This window comes from Pristiophorus japonicus, chromosome 11 (genome assembly GCF_044704955.1).
Source record: "Pristiophorus japonicus isolate sPriJap1 chromosome 11, sPriJap1.hap1, whole genome shotgun sequence".
Lineage (NCBI taxonomy): Eukaryota > Metazoa > Chordata > Chondrichthyes > Pristiophoridae > Pristiophorus > Pristiophorus japonicus.
Genome location: NC_091987.1, coordinates 4,945,510 through 4,967,804, shown reverse-complemented (window position 1 = coordinate 4,967,804; position 22,295 = coordinate 4,945,510).

Here is a 22,295-nt window from a genome sequence, read left to right as displayed (position 1 = left end):
ATCGGGAACAATCTACCCGCATCTAACCTGTCCCGTTCCGTCAGAATCTTGTATGTTTCTATGAGATCCCCTCTCATCCTTCTAAACTCCAATGTATAAAGGCCCAGTTGATCCAATCTCTCCTCATATGTCAGTCTGGCCATCCCAGGAATCAGTCTGGTGAACCTTCGCTGCACTACCTCAATAGCAAGAATGTCCTTCCCCAGATTAGGAGACCAAAATTGAACACAATATTCCAGGTGAGGCCTCACCAAGGCCCTGTGCAACTGCAGTAAGACCACCCTGCTCCTATACTGAAATCCCCTAGCTATGAAGGCCAACATAGCATTTGCCTTCTTCACTGCCTGCTGCACCTGTATGCCAACTTTCAATGACAAACTTCTACCAGTCTCTTTGTGTGTAGAAGTGTTTCCTAATTTCATTCCTGAAAGGTCTGGCTCTTGTTTGTAGACTGTGCCCCCTCATCCTAGAATCCCCAACCAACGGAAATAGTTTCTCTCTATCTCTCCTATATGTTCCCCTTAATATCCTGAAAACTTCGATCAGATCACCCCTGAACCTTCTAAACTCCAGGGAATACAACCCTAATTTGTGTAATCTCTCCTCGTAACTTAACCCTTGGAGTCTGGATATCATTCTGGTAAACCCATGCTGCACTCCCTCCAAGGCCAAAATATCCTTCCTAAGGTGTGGGGCCCAGAACGTCTCACAGGACTCCAGGTGTGGTCTAACCAGGTGTACAGCTGCACCATAACTTCTACCCCTTGTACTCTAGTCCTCTAGATATAAAGGCCAGCATTCCATTAGCCCTTTTGATTATTTTCTGTACCTGTTCATGACATTTAATGACCATTGGCCCCGGCTTTCATGAGCTGCAAGGCCCGCCCATTTGCCGCCCAAAGGACTGCCGATGGCCGTTGAGAGACCGGGCGGTACTTTGTCTGAAAGATTCCTCTAAAAGAGGTGGCAGTACCGCCTGGCGGTCAATCTGGGCGGGAGCGGGCGGGAGCTCTCAATCTCGGCGGCAAATGAGCTTGCCACCCAAGTACTGCCGAGGATGGAGTTGGGCCCAGGGAGGGGGGGAACTCTGAAAAGTAAAAAACATTACCAAAGAAAAAAAAAACACCAATGTTCACTAACTTTTTTTTCATGTCTTCGTACTTATCGCCAGGGTTAGACCTGCCTCCACGCCATGGTCCTTCCCCCTGCTGGCACCAACTCCCGCCGATTCCCGCCCACACCAATCTGGCATCTCGGCGGGCGGGAGGCCACTTACGCAACTTGGCCATCAGAGGACGTCAGCGGGTGATTCCCGGTGGTACTCCTCTCCCGCCTCCCTGGGAGCGAGCAGAAAACGGCAGCAAAAACTTCACAAATCTCCTCCAGCAAAAGCAGTTGGTGGAAGGAGTAGAGGGGAGATGAGGGTGGTGAGGGTCTGGAACTCACTGCCTGAAAGAGTGGTCGAGGCAGAAACCCTCATCACATTTAAACAATGGATGTGCACTTAAAGAGCTTGAATCTACAGGGCTACAGGCCTAGTGCTGGAAGGTGGGATTAGGTTGGGTAACTCTTTTTCGACCAACATGGACATGATGGGCCGAATGCCTTCTGTTATATATGCAGACTATAGATATACTCTCTGTGTAGTCACTGTATAGTTGCATAAGATGGAGACTTGTTACCTGATATACTATCAATAAGGTTTACACTGTGTATATTCTATGCTTGCACCACTAGAGGGTGCAACTGGTGGAAACCGGGGTTTACATAGAAACATAGAAAATAGGTGCAGGAGTAGGCCATTCGGCCCTTCTAGCCTGCACCGCCATTCAATGAGTTCATGGCTGAACATTCAACTTCAGTACCCCATTCCTGCTTTCTCGCCATACCCCTTGATCCCCCTAGCAGTAAGGACCTCATCTAACTCCTTTTTGAATATATTTAGTGAATTGGCCTCAACAACTTTCTGTGGTAGAGAATTCCACAGGTTCACCACTCTCTGGGTGAAGAAGTTCCTCCGCATCTCGGTCCTAAATGGCTTACCCCTTATCCTTAGACTGTGACCCCTGGTTCTGGACTTCCCCAACATTGGGAACATTCTTCCTGCATCTAACCTGTCTAACCCCGTCAGAATTTTATATGTTTCTATGAGGTCCCCTCTCATTCTTCTGAACTCCAGTGAATACAAGCCCAGTTGATCCAGTCTTTCTTGATAGGTCAGTCCCGCCATCCCGGGAATCAGTCTGGTGAACCTTCGCTGCACTCCCTCAATAGCAAGAATGTCCTTCCTCAGGTTAGGAGACCAAAACTGTACACAATACTCCAGGTGTGGCCTCACCAATGCCCTGTACAACTGTAGCAACACCTCCCTGCCCCTGTACTCAAATCCCCTTGCTATGAAGGCCAACATGCCATTTGCTTTCTTAACCGCCTGCTGCACCTGCATGCCAACCTTCAATGACTGATGTACCATGACACCCAGGTCTCTTTGCACCTCCCCTTTTCCTAATCTGTCACCATTCAGATAATAGTCTGTCTCTCTGTTTTTACCACCAAAGTGGATAACCTCACATTTATCCACATTATACTTCATCTGCCATGCATTTGCCCACTCACCTAACCTATTCAAGTCGCTCTGCAGCCTCACAGCATCCTCCTCGCAGCTCACACTGCCACCCAACTTAGTGTCATCCGCAAATTTGGAGATACTACATTTAATCCCCTCATCTAAATCATTAATGTACAGTGTAAACAGCTGGGGCCCCAGCACAGAACCTTGCGGTACCCCACTAGTCACTGCCTGCCATTCTGAAAAGTACCCATTTACTCCTACTCTTTGCTTCCTGTCTGACAACCAGTTCTCAATCCATGTCAGTACACTACCCCCAATCCCATGTGCTCTAACTTTGCACATCAATCTCTTGTGTGGGACCTTGTCGAACGCCTTCTGAAAGTCCAAATATACCACATCAACTGGTTCTCCCTTATCCACTCTACTGGAAACATCCTCAAAAAATTCCAGAAGATTTGTCAAGCATGATTTCCCTTTCACAAATCCATGCTGACTTGGACCTATCATGTCACCTCTTTCCAAATGCACTGCTATGACATCCTTAATAATTGATTCCATCATTTTACCCACTACCGATGTCAGGCTGACCGGTCTATAATTCCCTGTTTTCTCTCTCCCTCCTTTTTTAAAAAGTGGGGTTACATTGGCTACCCTCCACTCCATAGGAACTGATCCAGAGTCAATGGAATGTTGGAAAATGACTGTCAACGCATCCACTATTCCCAAGGCCACCTCCTTAAGTACTCTGGGATGCAGTCCATCAGGCCCTGGGGATTTATCGGCCTTCAATCCCATCAATTTCCCCAACACAATTTCCCGGCTAATAAGGATTTCCCTCAGTTCCTCCTCCTTACTAGCCTGTGGCAGAGGCTGTCCACCAGAGGGCACTGCGGTGGTAGACCTGAGGGTGCAGGGCCCAGTATGAAAGGCTGCTCACCTTGCTTGTCCTCACTCTGGAGTTACGAATAAAGGGGCAAGGTCACTATAGTTTGAGTACAACACGTTGCCTCATGGAGTCATTCATAAGTGCATTACAGACATAACAGCCCCCTTTTGTATCGTAATGTTCTATGATTCTATGAGCAAGGTGAGCCAACCAACTCTATCCAGGTTGGCCTATACCTGACTCCACAGTTGAGTCTTCGTGTCCCCTGAAGTGGCTTAGCAAACCCAGTGAGTCATAAAGCAATCACTTTGCAAGTCCAACTGCGGCAACTATAGAGCAATCTCCCTATTATCAGCCACTGGGAAAGTCTTTGCTAGAGTCCTCCTCAACCGTCTTCTCCCTGTGGCTGAGGAGCTCCTCCCGGAGTCACAGTGTGGATTTCGTCCCATATAGGGCACAACGGACATGATCTTTGCAGCGCGACAGCTGCAGGAAAAATGCAGGGAGCAGCACCAGCCCTTATGCATGGCCTTCGACCTTACAAAGGCCTTTGACATTGTCAACTGCGAGGGTTTATGGAGCGTCCTCCTCCGTTTCGGATGCCCCCAAAAGTTCATCACCATCCTCCACCGTGATCCTTACCAACGGATCCATTACAGACCCAATCCACGTCCGGACCGGGGTCAAACAGGGCTGCGTCATCGCCCCAACCCTCTTCTCAATCTTCCTCGCTGCCATACTCTACCTCACAGTTGACAAGCTCCCTGCCGAAGTGGAACTAAACTACAAAACCAATGGGAACCTGGTCAACCTTCGCTGTCTCCAGGCCAGGTCCAAGACCACCCTAATCTCTGTCGTCGAGCTACAGTATGCAGACGACGCCTGCGTCTGCGCACATACAGAGGCTGAACTCCAGAACATAGTCGAAGTATTTACTGGGGCATACGAAAGCATTGGCCTTACGCCAAACATCAGTAAGACAAAGGTCTTCCACCAGACAGTCCTCACCATGCAGCACTGTCGCCCAGTCATCAAGATCCATGGCGCGGCCCTGGACAATGTGGACCACTTCCCATATCTCGGGAGTCTCCTATCAACAAGAGCAAGCATTGACAACGAGATCCAACACCAGCTCCAGTGCACCAGTGCAGCCTTCGGCCCTTTGTGGAAAAGAGTGTTTAAAGATCAGGCCCTCAAAACTGCCAGCAAGCTCATGGTCTACAGGGCTGTAGTAATACGAGCCTTCCTGTATGGCTCAGAAACATGGACCATTACAGTAGACACCTCAAGTCACTGGAGAAATACCACCAACGATGTCTCGGCAAGATCTTACAAATCCCCTGGGAGGACAGACACACCAACATTAGCGTCCTCAACCAGGCCAACATCCCCAGCATCGAAGCACTGACCACACTTGATCAGCTCTGCTGGGCAGGCCACATAGTTCGCATGCCAGACACGAGACTCCCAAAGCAAGCGCTCTACTCAGAACTCGCCCACGGCAAACGAGCCAAAGGTGGGCAGAGGAAACGTTACAAGGACACTCTCAAAACTTCTTTGATAAAGAGCAACTTCCCCACTGACACCTGGGAGACCCTGGCCAAAGACCGCCCTCAGTGGAGGAAGCGCATCCGGGAGGGCACTGAGCACCTCGAGCCATGTCGCCGAGAGCGTGCAGAAACCAAGCGCAGGCAGCGGAAAGACCGTGCGGCAAACCAGTCCCACCCACCCTTCCTCAACGACTATCTGCCCCACCTGTGACAGAGAATGTGGTTTGCGTATTGGACAGTACAGCCACCTAAGGACACATTAAGAGTGGAAGCAAGTCTTCCTCCATTCCGAGGGACTGCCTATGATGATGACTGCAAAAGGCAACTTGGGATCTGCAATAAATGTGGGATGGTCAGTGTCGCCCAAATTCCAAGAACAATAAAAAATAATCACAGGTTTGTTATCATTTCCAGTGTCTACTTTGGTTGAAAAGGACGCTCTAACATCAACAGAGCTGGTTAATTCATTGTCTTAATATTGCAAGCCGCCGGACTGTTATCAACAACCTGTTGTGCTGGGCTTTCTTTTGGTCCTGGTACCTGCACCCACGGGAGAGCTCGGACAATGTCATCCTGCTCTCCCTTTCGTGAGCCATTGTAAAAGAGACTCTATCTGGAACAGGCCACTGATTGCAAACAATGGGCCAGAGCTCCCTGTATCACAAAAACCACAGTGGGCTGTTTTCCCTCAACCTTTCCCTGCATCTGCTCTGAAGATTAAGAAATTAAAAAAACACAGGAGAGGTTAAAAAAAAAACATCCAGAGCATTGTAGTGCCATTTGCTTAAAAGGCTTGCCTGGGTAAAAAGCACCCGCTGTGTCTGGCTAAAACGTCTCATTTCAATGTTTCAAGTCAACCGAAATAATTGTCCGTTTTGGTGAGTAACTGCTGGTCTCCCGTCCCGTGGCAACAGGGGCTTGGCATTCTGTTAACACTGCTGGACCAATGAATTGTTCTTTAACCGGCACTCCATGCTGATGCCAGTGATGAAAGAAGTGGAAAATAGGGTTGAGGTTTGTGGATTTCATGCTAGCTGAGCCACAGAGACAGTCTAGACGAGTCTGGTTCCAAGGACACTACCCCTCGTGGCTACTTCAAAGGAAAGTGCCCTCTCGTATCAGGTTGTCCCGAGGAGCCTATTGGATGATGTTACGAAAAGAGCAGCGAAGGGTTTCCTGAAGGACGGGCTGCACGATGAGTCACATCCTCCATATGGTTCCTGCTCTGTTCTTTGACAGTTCACTGTTAATTTCTTTTTCGAGGAATATCGCAGTCAATAGCACAAGTCAATCCGAGCTGTTGCAGTTCTCCAGCCCCGTGAGCACTGCTTGGCCAGGAGGAGCTGTGACACCCAGCTCTCCGGTTCGAGCTGTCCAGACTGCTCAGGGTATGAATACACTTGCCAGTGAGATACTCGGTCACACAACCCAGGACCTTAACAGTTCAGTTCCTGGAGTTTGCGGCGCGTCAGAGGCAGTAATTGGCCCCATCCTGCTCCCTGGGCCAAGGCCGGGAGAAACCAGCCAGAGATCTCATTCCTGGTTGTCTTCCAGGAACTCCCTGCTGGAAGGTGTGCCTGCGTGGGGACTGAGTGAGGACCACATCCAGCTTAGCCACACATGATGAGCGGCCGAGACTTCCACTCCTCCATAAAGGATGGCTCTCTGGAGGGAGGTGCTGAGGGCTGCAGGCATTGTACAGAGCCGACACCTGCAGAAATGGCCAAAAGTAAGACTTATATTTATATAGCGTCTTTCATGACTTCAGAGCATCCCAAAGCGCTTTACATCCAATGAAGTCCTTTTTGAAGTGTAGTCACTGTTGTAATGTAGGGGGCACAGCCAATATGCGCACAGCAAGCTCCCACAAACAGCAATGTGACAATGACTAGATAATCTGTATCAGTGATGTTGATTGAGGGATAAATATTGGCCAGGACAGCTCCCCTGCTCTTCTTCGAAATATTGCCATGGAATCTTTTACGTCCACCTGAGAGAGTAGACGGGGCCTTAGTTTAACATCTCATCCGAAAGACGGCACCTCCGACAGTGCTGCACTCCCTCAGCACTGCACTGGAGTGTTAGCCTAGATTTTTGTGCTGAGGTTTCTGGAGTGGGACTTGAACCCACAACCTTCTGACTCAGAAGCGAGAGTGCCACCCACTGAGCCACGGCAGACAGAAAGAAGGGAAAAATTACATCCCCCCCCCCCACCAACTCTCACACCTCTCCTCACGCCCCCTCCCCCCCGTCACTCACACACATGAAGAACCACACTCACATACAAACACACCCATCTCTCACACACACATAGAAAAATACACACACACAAATACCCCTTGTCTCTCTCTCACACACATGTATGCAGTCAGTTGCATGCACAAGCATGTCTGCACACACACAAATGCTAGGTTGAATTCAATGCCAAAACTTGAAGGAATGAAACAGTGTATATGATGGATGGGGGTTGGGGGGGGGGGGGGAGAAGGGGTGGGGGTTGCTTGGGCCTTCAGAGAAGTTTGCCAAGTTGGATCAGTTAGGTCAGTTACTTGGATAGCGAGGCAGTTCACAGTAATACATTCCACTCTGGGAGTGAGGGAAGGAAGGAAACAGCTGGTAAAAAAACAGACTCTGCTCAAATGAACAGCTTCAATTTCTTTTTGAAAGCAATAGACATCCTGGAGTAAATGTTCCCTCAATGGGAGCGTGAATCAGAGCACCGAGCATGAGCAGTGGGCCAGTATGGAGCAATCCTGATTTTCAATCCATTTCCTTTTCGGACAGGAAAATCGCAAGGGTCATAAATGAGAGACACACTGACCTCCACATCCAATTCCCTGTGCTCTGTCAGGCAGGCCTGCGAACTGGGAGTGGACCATCTGAAAATTCAGCCCCCTTAGAGTTAAGGCATTTTCTCCTTTCTCTATGCTTGTGTCTTTCTCAGGAGAGACACAGTAGAGAGGGCAAATGACCTGCTCTGAATACTCGCCTAAAACTGGCAAATCCAACAATAACTGGCATTTATACAGTGCCAATAACATAATAAAATGACCCAAGGCACATCACAGGACATTATCAGACAAAATTTGACCCAGAGCCAGCTAAAGAGATATTAGGACAGATGACCAAACCCTTTAAGGAGCGACTTAAAGGAGGAGAGAGAAGTAGAGAGGCAAAGGATGTCATAGCAGCGCATTTGGAAAATGGTGACATGATAGGTCCAAGTCAGCATGGATTTGTGAAAGGGAAATCATGCTTGACAAATCTTCTGGAATTTTTTGAGGATGTTTCCAGTAAAGTGGACAAAGGAGAACCAGTTGATGTGGTATATTTGGACTTTCAGAAGGCTTTCGACAAGGTCCCACACAAGAGATTAATGTGCAAAGTTAAAGCACATGGGATTGGGGGTAATGTGCTGACGTAGATTGAGAACTGGTTGTCAGACAGGAAGCAAAGAGTAGGAGTAAATGGGTACTTTTCAGAATGGCAGGCAGTGACTAGTGGGGTACGGCAAGGTTCTGTGCTGGGGCCCCAGCTGTTTACATTGTACATTAATGATTTAGACGAGGGGATTAAATGTAGTATCTCCAAATTTGCGGATGACACTAAGTTGGGTGGCAGTGTGAGCTGCGAGGAGGATGCTATGAGGCTGCAGAGTGACTTGGATAGGTTAGGTGAGTGGGCAAATGAATGGCAGATGAAGTATAATGTGGATAAATGTGAGGTTATCCACTTTGGTGGTAAAAACAGAGAGACAGACTATTATCTGAATGGTGACAGATTAGGAAAAGGGAAGGTGCAACGAGACCTGGGTGTCATGGTACATCAGTCATTGAAGGTTGACATGCAGGTACAGCAGGCGGTTAAGAAAGCAAATGGCATGTTGGCCTTCATAGCGAGGGGATTTGAGTACAGGGGCAGGGAGGTGTTGCTACAGTTGTACAGGGCCTTGGTGAGGCCACACCTGGAGTATTGTGTACAGTTTTGGTCTCCTAACTTGAGGAAGGACATTCTTGCTATTGAGGGAGTGCAGCGAAGTGCAACCAGACTGATTCCCGGGATGGTGGGACTGACCTATCAAGAAAGATTGGATCAACTGGGCTTGTTTTCACTGGAGTTCAGAAGAATGAGAGGGGACCTCATAGAAACATTTAAAATTCTGACGGGTTTAGACAGGTTAGATGCAGGAAGAATGTTCCCAATGTTGGGGAAGTCCAGAACCAGGGATCACAGTCTAAGGATAAGGGGTAAGCCATTTAGGACCGAGATGAGGAGAAACTTCTTCACCCAGAGAGTGGTAAACCTGTGGAATTCTCTACCACAGAAAGTAGTTGAGGCTAATTCACTAAATATATTCAAAAGGGAGTTAGATGAAGTCCTTACTACTCGGGGGATCAAGGGTTATGGCGAGAAAGCAGGAATGGAGTACTGAAGTTTCATGTTCAGCCATGAACTCATTGAATGGCGGTGCAGGCTAGAAGGGCTGAATGGCCTGCTCCTGCACCTATTTTCTATGTTTCTATGTTTCTATGTTTCTATGTTTCTATGTTTAGGGAGGAATTTCCAGAGTTTGGAGCCCAGGCAGCTGATGGCACGGCCGCCAACGGTGAAACAAAGGAAATTGGGGAAACGCAAGAGGCAATCATTTTAGGAGCACACAGATCTCAGAGGATTGTAGGGCTGAAGGAGGTTGCACAGTTAGGGAGGGGTTTGAATGAGAATGAGAATGTTAAAATCGAGGCCTTGGGGGACCAGGAGCCAGGGGTGAAGGGTGAGTGGGACATGGTGCGGGTTAGGATGCGGGCAGCCAAGTTTTGGATGAGCTCAAGTTTAAGGAAGGTTGTAGGTGCGTGGCCGGCCAGGAGCGCAGTGGAATAGTCAGGATCTGTGAACGTGGCCTAGGGGATGACACCCCTGTGGTGTACCCTTGCTAGGCTTTGTACAGCTTCTCGATAACAGCACGTGTGAGATTGAGAACTCAATTGCCAACAGGATTGTGTAGACAAAACCTCGTTCTGTCACTGTGCAGAGTCTTGCGCTGGGCCTGGGTCCAACCATCAACGCCTCACTAGCATCGCTCCATCCAATGTCTGAGAGGGGAAGCCATGTTAACTATGGGTACAGATAATTCTATACATCAGGGCAGCCTGAGCTTCTGCCTGAGGATGGTTATAGTGGTGAAGAAGCTAATTTAAGGAGGAGTATGCAATCTGTGCTGCTTGATTATCTAATTGAGAAATCCAAATTGGTCTAAATTAGAAGTAGGTCAAATTACTTCAGATGAGCAGTGATCTGCTCAAGGTTTTATTCAACTCCATGGGGTGGTGGGAAACATTTGTGGGATTTTCATTTTTTGGTCGCGCAGATTGAAACCGGTTCAAGTGGATAGTGTATCAAACAGATCTGGCAATCTCTGCTGGACCCAGGAGGTGGGGGAAGTGGAGAGCTTGGGAATACTGAAAGTGAGGGATGTGGGAGCTGGGGGTACTAAGAACAAGGAAAGTGGAAATTCTGAAGTGCTGTATGTTATATATATAAACTTGTATTTACTCTGTACAGCCACCAGAGGGCTCATCTCCTGTAATCCCAAGGGATCCTCTAATCCCTTGGGAGCACAGGTATTTAAGGAGGCTTCACAGGTTGGAGAGGCACTCTGGAGACCTGCAATAAAAGACTCAGGTCACACTTTACTTTGAGCTCACAGTGTTCAGTCTGACTCTTTCTGCAACTGGCGATGAGATACAGATAGCGAACCCAAAGATGCAGAAAACAGTGGGCATCCTAGAGAAATTCTCGAGGGAGATGATTGGGAAACTTTTGTGGAGCGACTCGACCAATACTTCGTGGCCAATGAGCTAGATGGGGAAGAGAGCGCTGCCAAACGAAGGGCGATCCTCCTCACCGTCTGTGGGGCACTAATGTATGGCCTCATGAAGGAGAAATCGTATGATGATTTGTGCACACTGGTCCGAGAGCATTTGAACCCAAAGGGAAGCATTCTGATGGCGAGGTACCGGTTCTACACCAACAAAAGGTCTGAAGGCCAGGAAGTGGTGAGTTATGTCGCCGAGCTAAGATGCCTTGCAGGACATTGCGAATTTGAAGGACATTTGGAGCACATGCTCAGAGATTTTTTCATACTTGGCATTGGCCACGAAACCATACTTCGCAAACTTTTGACTGTAGAGACCCCAACCTTGAGTAAGGCCATAGCGATAGCCCAGGCGTTCATTGCCACCAATGACAATACTAAGCAAATCTCTCAGCACACAGGTGCTGCTACAAGTACTGTGAACAAAGTGATGTTGTTTTCGAATCGTGACGTACAGGGCAGGTCACCCATACCTTCAGCTACATGTCCGCAGATGTCTCAAAGTCCAACATCAAAGATGATTAATGCAAGGCCATTAACACTTAGTTGGCACTGCGGGGGTGATCATCGTTTCCATTCATGACGATTCAAAGAGCACATTTGCAAAGGCTGTGGAACAATGGGACACCTCCAATGAGTGCGCAGGTGAGCTGCAAAGCCTGTTAAACCTGCAAACCACCATGTTGCAGAGGAAGACAGATCCACGGAGGATCGCGATGAACCAGAGCCTCAGATCGAGGAGGCAGAGGTACATGGGGTGCACAAATTCAGCACGAATTGTCCCCCGCTAATGCTGAATGTTGAACTAAATGGACTCCTGGTGTTAATGGAGCTGGACACGGGCGTGAGCCAGTCCATCATTTTCAAAAAGACTTTCTTAAGGTTGTGGTGCAACAAGGCCTCAAGGCCAGTCTTAACTCGAGTTTGCACGAAACTAAGAACTTACACAAAAGAACTGATTCCTGTAATCAGCAGTGCTACCATGAAGGTCTCCTACGATGGAGCAGTGCATAAGTTACGGGCGATGGTCCCAAGCTGCTCGGCAGGAGCAGGCTGGGAAAGATATGCTGGAACTGGGACGACGTCCGAGCGCTATCGCCCGCTGATGACACTTCATGTGCCCAGGTCTTAAACAAATTTCCTTCGCTGTTCGAACCAGGCATCGGGAAATTCCAAGGAGCAAAATTGCAGATCCACCTAATTCCGGGGGCGTGACCCATCCATCACAAGGCGAGAGCAGTACCGTACATGATGAGAGAAAGGGTAGAGATTGAGCTAGACCGGCTGCAAAGAGAGGGCATCATTTCCCCAATCGATTTCAACGAGTGGGCCAATCCTATCATCCCAGTCCTCAAGGGAGATGGCACCATCAGGATCTGTGGTGATTACAAAGTAACTATCAATCGTTTCTCCCTGCAGGACCAATACACACTACCAAAGGCCAATGACCTCTTTGCAATGCTAGCGGGAGGAAAGACGTTCACGAAGCTGGATCTGACTTCAGCCGACATGACGCAGGAACTGGAGGAATCATCGAAGGTCCTCACCTGCATCAACATGCACAAAGGTCTTTTTGTTTATAACAGATGCCTATTTGGAATCCGATCGGCGGCGGAAAGTTTGCTGAAGTCGGTCCCGCACACCGTAGTCTTCCAGGACGACATCTTGGTCACAGGTCGGAACACAGCCGAGCACCTGCAGAACCTGGAGGAGGATCTTAGTCGACTGAATCGCATGGGGCTCAGGTTAAAGCACTCGAAGTGTGTTTTCCTGGTGCCTGAAGTGGAGTACCTGGGAAGGAGGATTGCGGCGGACGGCATCAGGCCCACCAACGCGAAGACGGAGGCAATCGAGAACGCACCAAGGCCACCGAATGTTACGGAGCTGCGGTCATTTCTGGGACTCCTGGACTACTTTGGTAACTTCTTACCGGGTCTCAGCACACTGCTAGAACCTCTACATGTCTTACTATGAAAAGGGGATGAATGGGATTGAGGCAAAAGCCAAGAAAATGCCTTTGTAAGAGCGAGAAAATTGTTATGCTCAAACAAATTGCTTGTGTTGTATGATCCATGTAAGCGTTTGGTACTAGCATGTGATGCGTCGTCATATGGCGTCGGGTGTGTATTGCAACAAGCTAATGATTTCGGGAAACTGCAACCGGTTACTTATGCATCCAGGAGTCTGTCTAAGGCTGAGAGAGCTTGCAGCATGATTGAAAAAGAAGCGTTAGCGTGTGTCTAATGGGTAAAGAAAATGCATCAAATACCTGTTTGGGCTAAAATTCGAATTGGAAACTGACCACAAGCCACGTATATGACTGTACTCCGAGAGTAAAGGGATAAATACCAATGTATCGGCCCGCATCCAGAGATGGGCGCTCACGTTGTCTGCATACAACTATGCCATCCGCCACAGGCCAGGCACAGAAAACTGCGCCGATACTCTCAGTAGGCTGCCATTGCCCACCACGGGGGTGGAAATGGTGCAGCCTGCAGATCTAGCCATGGTTATGGAAGCATTTGAGAGTGAGCAATCACCCATCACTGCCCGGCAGATCAAAACCTGGACCAGCCAGGACCCCTTATTATCTCTAGTAAAAAGCTGTGTGTTTCACGGGAGCTGGTCCAGTGTCCCAGTGGAAATGCAGGAAGAGATAAAACCGTTCCAGCGGCGCAAAGATGAAATGTCTATACAGGCAGACTGCCTTCTGTGGGGCAATCGAGTAGTGGTCCCCAAGAAGGGCAGAGACACCTTCATCAATCACCTCCACAGTACCCACCCAGGCATCGTAATGATGAAAGCTATTGTGTTCCTAACACAGATGAGACTGCACACAGGGAGGTTAAAGTAACAGTGACCTCAGTCTTTAATAAGACACTCCAGAGTGAGGAACAGACCTTAGGGGCCGGCTTATATACAGTGCTCCCAAGGGATGCTGGGATCCCTTGGGACTTCAGGGGATGCGCTCCCTGGTGGCGGAACATGGGAGTGCATGCTTTACAGATACACAACATCACTCCCCCGCCAAAGTCGAAGTGAAAACTATTTACAAGGTGAGGCAGTCGGGAGCCTTTCTTTCCCTGGTGGACCGCCTCAGTACAAATGTCTGTTCTGGTGTGTTGGCTGTGCCCTCGCTGGGCTGGCGTGTTGTTGACCCTGCAGGGCTGCTGGGTGAGCCTGGCCTTGCTGGGCTGTTGGGCATGATGGGTTCGATTTCCTGGTCTGGGGTGGTGTCGTTGATCCTTTTGGTGTGTGTTGTGGGCTCGGAAAAGGTGGTTTCTGCTGTGGGTTGTTCAGGGCAGTCTGTGAACCGCAGCCTCGTTTGGTCCAGGTGCTTTCTGCAAATTTGTCCATTGTCTAGTTTGACTACAAACACCCTATTCCCTTCTTTAGCTATCACCGTACCCGCGATCCACTTGGGACCATGTCCATAGTTTAGCACATACACAGGGTCATTCAGATCAATTTCCCGTGACACAGTGGCGCGACCATCGTTTACATTTTGTTGCTGCCGCCTGCTCTCTACCTGATCATGCAGGTTGGGGTGAACCAGCGGGAGTCTGGTTTTAAGTGTCCTTTTCATGAGTAGCTCAGCCGGGGGCACCCCTGTGAGCGAGTCGGGTCTCGTGCGGTAGCTGAGCAGTACTCGGGACAGGCGGGTTTGGAGTGAGCCTTCTGTGACTCGTTTAAGGCTCTGTTTGATTGTTTGTACTGCCCGCTCTGCCTGCCCATTGGAGGCTGGTTTAAACGGGGCCGAGGTGACATGTTTGATCCCATTGCGGGTCATGAATTCTTTAAATTCGGCACTGGTGAAACATGGCCTGTTGTCACTGACCAGTATGTCAGGCAGGCCATAGGTGGCAAACATGGCCCTCAGGCTTTCAATGGTGGCGGTGGCGGTGCTTCCCGACATTATTTCACATTCAATCCATTTTGAAAAAGCATCCACCACCAACAGAAACATTTTACCGAGAAACGGGTCCGCATAGTTAACATGGATCCTCGACCATGGTCTGGAGGGCCAGGACCACAAACTTAGTGGTGCCTCTCTGGGCGCGCTGCTCAACTGAACACATACGCTGCATTGCCGTACATAGGACTGTAAGTCAGAGTTGATACCGGGCCACCACACGTGGGATCTGGCTATCGCTTTCATCATTACTATACCTGGGTGTGTGCTGTGGAGATCCGAGATGAACGTCTCCCTGCCCTTTTTGGGTAGCACTACACGGTTACCCCACAACAGGCAGTCTGCCTGAATGGACAGCTCGTCCTTTCGCCACTGGAATGGCTTGATTGGTTCTTGCATTTCAACAGGAATGCTGGCCCAGCTCCCATGCAGTACACAGTTTTTTACTCGGGACAGCAGGGGATCTTGGCTGGTCCAAGTCCTAATCTGGAGGGCCGTGACAGGTGATTTATCATTTTCGAATGCTTACATGACCATCAACAAGTCTGCGGGCTGCGCCACCATCAACAAGTTTGCAGGCCAGTTCTCACCTTTACGCAATAACACATGTAGGGGCTCTAAGAGGGTGCTTAACGCTGGTAGGAAGTTACCAAAATAGTTGAGGAATCCCAGGAACGACCGCAGCTCCGTGACATTCTGTGGCCTGGGCGCGTGCCTGATAGCGTCTGTCTTGGCGTCTGTGGGCCAAATGCCAGACGCTGCGATCTTTCTCCCCAAATACTCCATTTCTGTTGCCATGAAGACGCATTTCGACCTCTTCAGCTGCAGCTCTACATGATCCAGTCGCTGGAGGACCTCCTCCAGGTTTTGTAGGTGCTCGATGGTGTCCTGACAAGTGACCAATATATCGTCCTGAAAAACCACCGGGCATGGTACCGACTTGAGTAGGCTCTCCACGTTTCTCTGGAAGACCGTTGCATCCGACCGACTTCCAAACCGGCATCTGTTGTAGATGAACAGTCCCTTGTGAGTGTTGATGAAGTTGAGGCCCTTTGAAGACTCCTCCAGCTCCTGCGTCATGTAGGCCGAATTCAGGTCGAGCTTGGTGAACGTCTTGCCTCCTGCCAGCATCGCAAATAGGTCATCTGCCTTAGGTAGTGGGTATTGGTCTTGTAGCAAGAAACGATTAATATTTACTTTATAATCACCACAAATCCTGACCATGCCATCACTTTTGAGTGCTAGAACAATCGGGCTGGCCCACTCACTGAATTCCACTAGGGAGATGATGCCCTCGCGTTGCAGCCTGTCCAGCTCGATTTCCACTCACTCCCTCATCATGTAAGGTACCGCTCGCGCCTTGTGGTGGATGGGTCGTGCCTCTGGGACCAAGTGGATCCGCACCTTCACCCCGGAAAAGTTTCCAATGTCTGGTTCAAAAAGGGAAGGAAATTTGTTAAGAACCTGGGTACACAAGGCCTCATCGACATGTGATAGCGCTCGGATGTCATCCCAGTTCCAGCAGATTTTGTCCAGCCAGCTCTTTCCAAGTAGTGTGGGGCCATCGTCCGGGACAATCCAGAGTGGCAGTTCGTGCACCGTGCCCTCGTAGGTGACCTTGACCATGACGCTGCCCAGGACACTGATAAGCTCTTTGGTGTACGTTCTCAGTTTTGTGTAGATGGGGCTCAGGGCTGGTCTGAGTGCCATGCTTTACCAGTGCTGAGTTCAAAGAATTCATGACCTGTAACAGGATCAAACATGTCACACCTGCCCCGTTTAAAGCAGCGTCCAATGATCAGGCACAGAGAGCAGTGCAAACCATCAAGCAAGGCTTAAAGAGGGTAACTGAAGACTCACTGCAGACTCGCCTATCCTGAGTCCTGCTTAGCTACCGCACGAGACCCCACTCACTCACTGGGATCCCACCTGCTGAACTGCTCATGAAAAGAGCACTTAAAACAAGGCTCTTGTTAGTTCACCCTGATCTACATGAACAGGTAGAGAGCAGACGGCTTCAACAAAGTGCATACTTTGATAACGCAAATGTGCCATGCGAGATTGAAATCAATGATCCTATATTTGTATTAAATTATGGACAAGGGCCCAAGTGACTTCCCGGCACTGTCATGGCCAAAGAAGGGAGCAGGGTGTTTCGGGTCAAACTTTCAAATGGACTCATTCACTGGAAACACTTGGACCAAATCAAACTCAAGTTCACGGACTATCCTGAGCAACCCACCTTGGACTTTAACTTTTTTGATCCCCCAACATACACACCAGTGGCAAACGACATCACGGTTGACCACGAAGCAGAACCCATCATCCACAGCAACCCAGCAGGGCCCAACACACCAGGCAGCCCAGCAAGGCCAGCTGCACAGCGGCCCAGCGAGGGCCCAACAAATGATTCAACAACACCAGCTTTCACACCGAGACGATCAACCAGGGCAAGGAGGGCCCCAGATCGACTCACATTGTAAATAGTTACACTATTGACTTTGCCGGGGGTGGGGGGGCGGCGGAGTGTTGTTGTATATGTTAACTTGTATTTACTCTGTACAGCCACCATCTCCTGTAATCCCAAGGGATCCCATAATCCCTTGGGAGCACAGCTATTTAAGGAGGCTTCACAGGTTGGAGAGGCACTCTGGAGACTTGCAATAAAAGACTAAGGTCACACTTTACTTTGAGCTCACAGTGTTCAGTCTGACTCTTTCTCCATACACAACACTGTGAGGAGATCTCGAGAGTGGGGGACTCAGGAGAAGTCAGTGCAGGGGGATTAGAAGGAATTGGGAATGTTGAGGGCATGGGAGCATCGGTGGCAAGGCCAGCATTTATTGCCCATCATCCTCAATTGCCCTTGAGAAGGTGGTGGTGAGCCACCTTCTTGAACCGCTGCAGTCCGTGTGGTGAAGGTGCTCCCACAGTGCTGTTAGGGAGGGAGTTCCAGGATTTCAACCCAGCGACGATGAAGGAATGGCGATATATTTGCAAGTCAGCATGGTGTATAATTTGATGGGGAATTTGGAGATGACGGTGTTCCCATGTGCCTGTTGCCCATGTCCTTCTAGGTGGTAGAGGTCGCGGGTTTGGGAGGTGCTGCCGAAGAAGCCTTGGTGAGTTGCTGCAGTGCATCTTGTAGATGGTACACACTGCAGCCACTTTGTGCCGATGGTGGAGGGAGTGAATGTTTAAGTTGGTGGATGGGGTGTTGATCAAGCGGGCTGCTTTGTCCTGGATGGTGTCGAGCTTCTTGGATGTTGTTGGAGCTGCACTCATCCAGGCAAGTGGAGAGTATTCCATCACACTCCTAACGTGCCTTGTAGATGGTGGAAAGGCTTTGGGGAGTCAGGAGATGAGACACTCACCACAGAATACCCAGCCTCTGACCCGCTCTTGTAGCCACAGTATTTATGTGGATGGTGCAGTTAAGTTTCTGGTTCATGGTGACCCCTGCCCCTCCCAGGATGATGTAGTGGGAGATTCGATGATGGTAATGCGGTTGAAGTCAAGGGGAAGTGGTTAGACTCTCACTTTTGTGGCGCGAATGTTACTTGTCAGTAGGAGAGTGAGGAATGTTAAAATTGTCACGGAGTGGCTCAGTGAAATTTTCTTTATGCAAAGTGTTGTTGGAGACTGGATTGCTTTGTTTGCTACAGTTGAGGCCTTTTAATCGAAGTGCAGATAAACATTCGAAGCAGTGAAATATACGAAGCTATGGGGGAGCACGGGGCAGAAGGGTTCATTTTTGACCAGTCTAGCAAAGAGCTAGTACAGAAACGATGAGCCAAGTGTATAACCTCTATGGTTCAGCTATGGTTCTTTGGAAGCAGGGGACTCGGGGATGATGTAGAATAACAGGACTGGGCCTGTGGAGGCTGGAAATGCGAGGAATCAACGTCATTGAAAGCAGGAAGAGTGGGGAGCTCGACAAGTAATACAAGTGGGCTAGGGGGTTATTAGCACTCAGAGTGCTGAGAATGATGGCAAAGGAGTTCTCCCTGGTTTCCTCGGCTAATATTTATCCCTCAACCAACACCATTAAAACAGATGACCTGGTCATCTATCTCATTGCTGTTTGTGGGATCTTGCTGTGTGAAAGTTGGTTGCCGCGTTTCCGACATTACAGCAGTGACTACACTTCATAAGTACTTTATTAGCTGCAAAGCACTTTGGGACATCCTGAAGTCATGAAAGGCGCCGTATAAATGCAAGTTTGTTGTTTTTACTTTGAGAACTGTATAATGACACCCTTACATCCATGTCCATAGACTTGTTAGTGAACACACACATGTACAGGGTATGCAGTATGCATTGACGTAAGGCATTCAGTGCTGCCCATGTACATGGTTAACTCAGCAACATGATGCTGTCTTCAATTGATCATGTGTGGTCATGGCTCCTGCCTGCTGTCCTTATGCTGTGAATATGTTGTCACTTTGTGCTTGTTCTGAATATAACAGAACAGGGCAGTCTTAATGTGGCAGGAAACCTGAAGCAAAATCTTTCCTGAAGTAATGTTAAGTATCGCAGAATCTCTTCAACAATGCATCTCTCCCAGTTACAGGTTTACTGCAGAAACGCAAACTGAGGCAACACAAAATTAAAATAATTCAAAAGACTTCTGATGCTATTAACGATATATTTGAAATTCCGAGCACTTTTTCTCCTCCCTTTCCCCTGGTGCTGCTCCTGTTGGGGTGGGTCCAGAGACACCAGTGGCTCCCCTCCCCAGTACCATCTTCATGTAAAAAGGAAAGGCTTGCATTTATATATACAGCGCATTTCACAACCTCAGTACGCCTTACAGCCAATAAAGTACTTTTCTGTAGGGTGGTCACTGTTGGAATGTGGGGAATGCGGCAGCCAATTTATGCACAGCAAGCTCCCATAAACAGAAACATGGTAATGACTAGATAATCTGCTTTTAGGTGTTGGTTGAAAGATAAGTATTGGCCTTATCATTATATTGTCCCTTTGTGACATCATCTGCATCATCTGCAAAGGCTTCCAAATCACTACCTTTCTTGGTCCCTCTACAGATTACCCAACATCCACTTGGATGTGGCTGAAACCTTCCCCAGCTCAACACTGGGTAGAATAAAGCAATTGATTAGGGTTATTTTTCACTTTGACGCTCATTATACACACGTCCGATTTTCCATTTCAGTGACTTAAATGGACAGGGAAATCGGACGGGGTGTATCATGGACGGCCAATCCACATCCCACACCCCAGGTGCACAATAACCCCCATTGTCTTCAGACGTGGCTATATACTCCACTGCGTTGTCACTGCGTTGCCACCCCCTCTCTGGCATTGAAGCACTGACCACACTCGACCAGGAGCGTGCGACAAACCAGACTCCCCACCCACCCCTTCCTCCAACCACTGTCTGTCCCACCTGTGACAGAGACTGTAATTCCCGAATTGGACTGTTCAGTCACCTGAGACAAAAGCAAAATACCTGCGGATGCTTGAATCTGGAATAAAAACAGAATATGCTGGAAATCTCAGCAGGTCAGGCAGCATCTGTGGAGAGGAGGCAGAGTTAATAAAGCAAAGCAATAAAAAAAGGAAAGATAGATTACGAAAGTAAACTTGCGCAAAACATAAAAACAGATAGTAAAAGCTTTTACAGATATATAAAATGGAAGAGAGTGACTAAAGTAAATGTTGGTCCCTTAGAAGATGAGAAGGGGGATTTAATCATGGGAAATGTGGAAATGGCTGAGACCTTAAACAATTATTTTGTGGAAGACACAAAAACCATGCCAAAAATTGCTGGTCATGGGAATGTGGGAAGGGAAGACCTTGAGACAATCACTATCACTAGGGAGGTAGTGCTGGATAGGCTAATGGGACTCAAGGTAGACAAGTCCCCTGGTCCTGATGAAATGCATCCCAGGGTATTAAAAGAGATGGCAGAAGTTATAGCAGATGCATTCGTTATAATCCACCAAAATTCTCTGGACTCTGGGGAGGTACCAGCGGATTGGAGAGCAGCTAATGTAACGCTTCTGTTTAAAAAAGGGGGGCAGACAAAAGGCAGGTAACTATAGGCCGGTTAGTTTAACATCTGTCATGGGGAAAATGCTTGAAGCTATCATTAAGGAAGAAATAGCGGGACATCTAGATAGGAATAGTGCAATCAAGCAGACGCAGCATGGATTCATGAAGGGGAAATCATGTTTAACTAATTTACTGGAATTCTTTGAGGATATAACGAGCATGGTGGATAGAGGTGTACAGATGGATGTGGTGCATTTAGATTTCCAAAAGGCATTCGATAAGGTGCCACACAAAAGGTTACTGCAGAAGATAAAGATACGCGGAGTCAGAGGAAATGTATTAGCATGGATCGAGAATTGGCTAGCTAATAGAAAGCAGAGAGTCAGGATAAATGGGTCCTTTTCGGGTTGGGAATCGGTGGTTAGTGATGTGCCACAGGGATCGGTGCTGGAACCACAACTGTTTACAATATACATAGATGACCTGGAAAAGGGGACAAAGTGTAGTGTAACAAAATTTGCAGATGACACAATGATTAGTGGGAAAGTGGGTTGTGTAGAGGACACAGAGAGGCTGCAAGGAGATTTGGGCTAATGGGCTAAGGTTTGGCAGATGGAATACAATGTTGGAAAATGTGAGGTCATCCAGCTTGGAAATAAAAACAGTAAAAGGAAATATTATTTGAATGGGCAGAAATTACAAAATGCTGCGGTGCAGAGGGACCTGGGGGTCCTTGTGCATGAATCCCGAAAAGTTAAGTTTGCAGGTGCAGCAGGTAATCAGGAAGGCGAATGGAATGTTGGCCTTCATTGCAAGAGGGATGGAGTACAAAAGCAGTGAGGTCCTACTGCAACTATACAGGGTATTGGGTATTGGTGAGGCCGCACCTGGAGTACTGCGTGCAGTTTTGGTCACCTTACTTAAGGAAGAATATACGAGCTTTGGAGGGGGTACAGAGACGATTCACTAGGCTGATTCCGGAGATGAGGGGATTACCTTATGATGATAGATTGAGTAGACTGGGTCTTTACTCGTTGGAGTTCAGAAGGATGAGGGGTGATCTTATAGAAACATTTAAAATAATGAAAGGGATAGACAAGATAGAGGCAGAGAGGTTGTTTCCACTGGTCGGGGAGACTAGAGCTAGGGGGCACAGCCTCAAAATACGGGGGAGCCAATTTAAAACCGAGTTGAGAAGGAATTTCTTCTCCCAGAGGGTTGTGAATCTGTGGAATTCTCTGCCCAAGGAAGCAGTTGAGGCTAGCTCATTGAATGTATTCAAGTCACAGATAGATAGATTTTTAACCAATAAGGGAATTAAGGGTTATGGGGAGCGGGCGGGTAAGTGGAGCTGAGTCCACGGCCAGATCAGCCGTGATCTTTTTGAATAACGGAGCAGGCTCGAGGGGCTAGATGGCCTACTCCTGTTCCTAGTTCTTATGTTCTTATGTTCTTATGTTCTATGTTAATGTTTCAGGTCGATG